Source organism: Brassica napus, chromosome C3, assembly GCF_020379485.1.
Source record: "Brassica napus cultivar Da-Ae chromosome C3, Da-Ae, whole genome shotgun sequence".
NCBI classification, from domain to species: domain Eukaryota; kingdom Viridiplantae; phylum Streptophyta; class Magnoliopsida; order Brassicales; family Brassicaceae; genus Brassica; species Brassica napus.
Window position 1 is genome coordinate 66,315,148 of NC_063446.1, and position 6,558 is coordinate 66,321,705.

At 27.5% G+C, this 6,558-nt stretch overlaps 1 long non-coding RNA gene across 1 annotated transcript; it reads left to right on the forward strand.

The window, feature by feature from the left end:
• The first annotated feature begins 309 nt into the window (after positions 1-309).
• Positions 310-6,166, forward strand: LOC111200075. Its single transcript, XR_007321012.1, has 2 exons — positions 310-5,781; positions 5,888-6,166. It is a non-coding gene; the product is annotated as an uncharacterized LOC111200075 (long non-coding RNA).
• The last annotated feature ends 392 nt before the right edge of the window (positions 6,167-6,558 follow it).

Below are 6,558 nucleotides of genomic sequence, written 5' to 3' on the forward strand. Positions count from 1 at the left end.
CAAATATTTACAAATTTTGGTTTGGATTTGGTTTGAATCATTGCGGATTCGGTTCGGATTCGAGTTTAATAAAATATTAAATATACTTAAATCCTAAAAATCCAAAAATAAATAATATAAAACATAAAAAATTGAATAATGTAAGAGTAAATATTTAAATTTACATAAAATTAGTTCAATTTAAATATTTGGATGGAGAAAAAATAAATATTTTCAGTATTTTGAACATTTTTGTTATTTTTAGATATTTACTTGTGACTATGTTGATAATTTTTAGATATTTTCATATTTTTGAATATCTAATAGATATAAAAATAAAAATAATTAACATATTTAAGTATATAATTGTGATTTAGATATGTTTGGTATCCAAAATATTTTAGTTTGGATCAGATTCAGATCTGCTTATCTGGATATTAAACTTTTAGATCTATCTGAGTACTTAAATCAGTTTTAGTTTGTGTTTAGTATTACTTTCAAATCTAGTTCAGTTCGTTTCTTCGGATCTAGATATTTTGCACAGACTTACTTTCTTCGGATAATATAAAGCAAAATAAAATAAATGTAAAATAAATATTCTAAGCTCGTTCACATACATAATTATTGGATCATACTTTAAGAATACCAATAAAAACGGTTGGGCGTCGTGTCAATGTTGTTGGACATGTTGCAAAACTGGCGTAGTTTATAACCAATAACGTATTTTCTTATAAAAATAATTGGTAAATATAATAAAAACACGATACAATCAAGTGAAAATTGTTAGAGTTAAGTGGAAAATAATATGATCTCTTCAGTCGGCACCTGAATTTTGCTTTTTCAATCGGTTCATGAATTTTCTTCTTCTTTTAAAGCTTTTATGATTTCTGATTGTTTGTAGCAATTTGATTATGTTTCCAATTCTTGGTTTGATATGAAAATTTTGTAAAAAAAAGTAATATTTGGCTAAACTAAAGATCTGACTCTGTGTGTGACATTTTTTACCTCAATTTCCTTAATAACCAATCACAATTATTTATTGTCTTCGTGTACATAAACCTTAACCATGGCTAACTTCGACAATATACGAATCTTTCAGTTTCTAAAAACATTCTCATTCCAGCATTTTAGTTGGTGTGAATTTTAATGATTTTGAATTTTTTTCTTTTAAAATGATATTATTTAGTAGTAGTACAAAGTGAATTTCAGTTCACTAATACAAAGATTAAAAATGCAAGAACTAAAAATGAACTGATTAAAAAAAATTAGTGTCAACACTTTAAATTATCTGCGGTGGAGTTAAAAAATTAGTGTGTGAGCACATTTATTGTTAAATGATTGTGAGGGTGACACGTCAGCATACTCAAATTTAAATCGATGTGAAGCTGTCACGTGTCAAATGTAGTGTGAAAGCATTAAGTAACAGTGCTTCTCTTTTAATATATAAGAGATTCTCATTAGCGCTCTCCTATTATCATCTTCATCCTCATCATCATTCAACGAGCCTCACATATTACGATGCCTACACATATAAGGATCATTTCTCTTGTGATAAACAACATCATTGAATAGTGAACCATTTTGCTCATTCATCGTCGGATGTCTTCTTTTTTCTCAGGAGTTTTAGGTGGAAACCATGATACTTGGTTCATGTTATCTTTGTAGCCTATGTATTCCACAAGTGCGAGAACCGACTGCAAAGTAAAACCATCAGCTGCTCTTCTACCGCCTTCATGAACTTCATCTCCATGATATTCGTCTTTGCTGCTCCAATATCCACCAGTGTAGAAAGAGGTCAAAGCTGTAAGGGAATCGTTCACCAATGAGAAAATCAAGCAATCTATCAAATTATCAATTGATACAAAAAAATTATCAAAGAAGGTCTCTGGTTACTTACCTCAACGTCATGGCCCTTCTCTTGCTCAATTATCTTAAAATAGAGCAGAGAACTGAAGAAATTGACTTAAATCATCATGAATCACATAATCAATTGAAATTTTGAAGGTTGAGTTGAAAGCACCAATTCTCCACTCTTAGAACCCTAATTCGCGATTTAAGAATGCTACAAGACTTATTTTCGTTTAAGAACGAATTTAAAATGGAAATGGTGCAGTTTCAATCGAAACGCAAATAGCCGTTTTTGAAAATGTCCCTTTAGTGGTGGTAAAAATGAAAAGTGGTAGTATGAAAGTGGTAAACATATAATTTTCCCATATATTAAATAAATATGTCTGGTAGGTGGGTTGGTTGGCTCGGTTGTTAAGTTGTGTCAGGTGCTAGGTTTGAATCCCGTCGGATGCAACATTTTTAGTTTAATGCTTAATATCAAAATGACGTAGTTTTGATTTATGTTAAATAGTAATCGGCTGCCACATCAATTAATAGATTAATGTAAATCATCAAATTGATGAAATAGACTTAATATAATTTTTATGCTAGATAAAAATTCTACTTCTCTTTTTAATAGAAAATCTACTACCATATTTAATGATGATGTATAATTTACTTTAATGATATATTTTAATGGTGATGTATAATTTACTACCATATTCTAAAAAGTTTACTAAAAATATAATTGTTCATGTCACATTTAATCATAAGTCATGTCATCAATTGTAGTATGTCATGTCATATTTATTTAGTGAAAGTAATTATAGAGAAAACATGTGTCAAAATCACTTTACAAATAATGTCTAGGAGATTCTTCCATAAATTGATTATTTTTGTAATTTCTACCAAAGCTTTTGGTTATGCTTGAAGATAATTGAAACCAAGAACAAAAAGAGAAGGAGAGTTGGTTTGCTCGTTTGTTAAGTTGTGTCAGGTGCAAGGTTTGAATCCCGTCGGATGCAACATTTTTAGTTTAATGCTTAATATCAAAATGACGTAGTTTTGATTTCTGTTAAATAGTAAACGGCTGTCACATCAATTAATTTTCAAAACGACAACCACACTGAGAGTTTTTTTTTGTAGAAAACCCTATAACCAAATTTTTTTTTATCAGCATGACTAATTACAAAATTAATTAATAAATTAAATAAAAAAATTGTTAGATTTTTTCTCAACTGATTTTTTTATTACGAAAAATAAAATTTAAAATTACACGTAAAAATGATTTATTATTTATATCTTTATAATTATTAAGATTTTCTAGTAATTTAATATATTTAATAGATTAATGTAAATAATCAAATTGATGAAATAGACCTAATATAATTTTTTATGCTAGATAAAAATTGTACTTCTCTTTTTAATAGAATATCTACTACCATTTCCTAGCATTCCTTAAAAAAATCACATTTCATAAGAAATAATTTTTCATTTTCATTTCTTACCATTCATTTTTTGTAGAGAAATAAAGAACAAATTAATTTCTTGTTAAATATGGGATAAAACAACCTTTCAGTTTCATTCTTGCAATTTTATTCTTATACGTTCATTTCCTATTCGTTCTTCTTGTTTCCAGAAAGGTCACCAGTCGGACCCATATAATCATGGATCTCAAACACTGCGAAGTCGTCACCAGTCGGACCGTTATAATCATGGATCTCAAACACTACGAAGTCAGTAAGATGGGATTTTTTAAAATTAGAGAATCACCAACTAAATACGGGAAGATTTGAACAAATAATCAAATCATTAATGCTTGAACAAATAAATCAAATCATTAATGCAGTAAATCTAAATATATTTGTTTCATTTTTATATATACTTGTTTAAGTGTCTACTAGACTTTGACCCATACTATACTTTGATCCGCGCTTAGAAAGCGCAGATTTATTTTTAAAATTAAATATATTACTTTTATATAATTTATATATAATATAATGTATAAGTTTGGGTACATTTACCTGAGTGTACTGAACCGTACCCGATTGAAAAAAAAAACTAAAATTAAGCTGAATTTCATAAGAAACCGAGCATATCACATATCTTTGGAATCGAAAAATAGAAACTGAATTGAAAACCAAATGAATACTTAAATTTTTAAAATACAAACTATCTACCTACAAATATTTATTATATTTAAATTCTAAATAATCAAATATCCTAAAAATACTATTTATAAACCAAATTATGCAAAAAAAAACTAATGACTCGAATTTTTTTTATTCAAATAATTAATAGTTAATTATTTATCTTATATTTTTTTTCCAAACAACCTAAACTGCCCGATTTAAAACGCAAGATATTTTACATTTGTGAAAATTCAATAAAACGTATCATATGCATTGTTAGAATTTGTAAAATAAATAAATATGTTATATTTAAACCAGTCTTTTTTTACCAATTTCATTTAAATCTTCAACCCGTTTAGACCCATTTGATATTTTTTATGATAAGATTAATCATTTAGTTCATATATAAGAATGTACGATCAAATCTTAATAATTGATTGCATGTAATCAATTAAATTAATGTTTCATAGTTGAATAGTTGACATTATGGATTTTAGTTTCCAATTCACGTAAAAATGAAAAAAAAAATTGTTATACACCAGAGAATTCTCCATTACAACATATATTAAACATAAGTAAACCATTAAAATTTTATACTATTAATGGAACTATATGTGGTAATGATCACGCCATGTGTAAACATGTTTGAATAATCTGTCATATATTCATGTGGATTTATTGTTAGGGTAATTGTATAATAGATAATGCGAGAATAATAAATGAATTCATTTAAATTATGTAAATTATTTATATAGTTAGAAAAATATAAGGAAAGACCAAAAAAATAGTTAAGTCTAATGAAATGATCTAACAACTTTGGTTAAGTAGATTTTTTAAGAATATTTCCCTTTTAATAGTATAGATGTCAAAATATTGTAGATCATGAGCATAAAATATAGTGTAGAACATTATTGATTAACAATCACTATGATGAGAGATATAATTAATTTATAAAAGAAGTGTATTACATAAAATAAAGAGTAATAATATAATATTTGAACCATGTTTTTAGTTGGATGATTGTATTATTAGATGGTCCATCATGAAAAAGTTATGTATCCCTTTATTATTATTTGAGGAGCATTAAAAATAAATAACTTTTAGTTCATGTGTTTATTACAAGTGTGTCATTTCTTACGTGGCAACTCCACAAGCTCCCTCACCTATTCTATTTAAAACCCCTTTGTTAACTAGAGTAATTACACAACATGCCATTGATCAAAACTTTATAATTTCCTTAGTATTGTACTAATTAAGTATGCAGTTCGTTTTAATAAAGAAGTATAAACAATAAACAATAAATAGACGGTTGCATGTACATAAATGCACATGAGGCCGAGTTTCTATAATTTGGTTCTTTCTCCCTTTGGTATCAATATTAATTAATACTAACGTATTGTTAGAGAAAGAAGAAAAAATCGGGTAAATATATGGTCTTGAGTAATATATTGTTACAGACATATAAATCAAGTAAGACCAAAATAAATAAATCTGATGAAAGAATTCAAACAACTTTCATAAGTAGATTTTTTAGGACTCATTCTCTTTTAATAGTATTGATAAAAGAATAAAATATTATCCCACCAATATTGAAACATAATTAGGAAAGATAATCTTTTTCTTTCTTTTTGGTTATAATCTAAAAATTAAATTGAAAGATTTCTGACCACAAAATATCTTTTTACACATATAGGTGTTCTTATATATAGAACCTTCTCTAGTAAAACGAAAAAGATGAAGAAAACTTCATTAGAGATGGCTATCACCAAGAAAATGTTAGTGGCAATTATTTTCAGCATCTTCTTCATTGTGTCCTCTGTTCATTGCTCCGACCGCACTCTTGGTACTAGCTTCTTATTACAATTCGATTATACTTGTTCTTTTACAGTGAACACTTTATTTATCTTTTTATGATTGTGATATTGATACAATAATTATTGTTAAAATAGGTTATGGAATAAATCAAGATTTTAAAAAATGCTTCCCAAAGCAGCCGTGTGGAGATTCTTGCAGAGACTACTGTCAAACTCATGTTAGTCTTGTGGGATTATGGGAAACTTGTGAAAACGGCGGATGTTGTTGTACAAGCAAGATATCCTAATAATAATATCATCAAATATATGCATCTGCTAGAAGAATAATATAGTTACTTTTCATATGGTTTATAATTACTTTGTTAGCCTCTATTGCTCAGAGATGAATTAACGATCCATCTTTAAGAGGAAAAATAATGATTTCAGTACTACAAAGATTGCAGAAGAAGAGTGGTAACATAATAGACAATGCATTTGTCTAAACTTGCAAGAAACATAATTCGAAAGATACAATATACACGAGCTCAAGCATGTTTAGCACAATCACTAGAAACATAAAAGCAATATCATTTGGCTACTAGCACATTAACAATCTAATTGCTTCTCTTTACCACCACGACTCTGTCATGGAATGTGGATGTTTCTTATTAGTTTTATGTGTTGTCAATTAGAACTTTTGCGACGACAAGAACATGAAATCCCCTTCTAAAATCACTTTTTATTTGCTAGATCTGCTTCCAAATGTAATAAGTCATGATCATCTTTGAACCTTCTAACAATCTTTTGCTTATAAATCTTGATACATT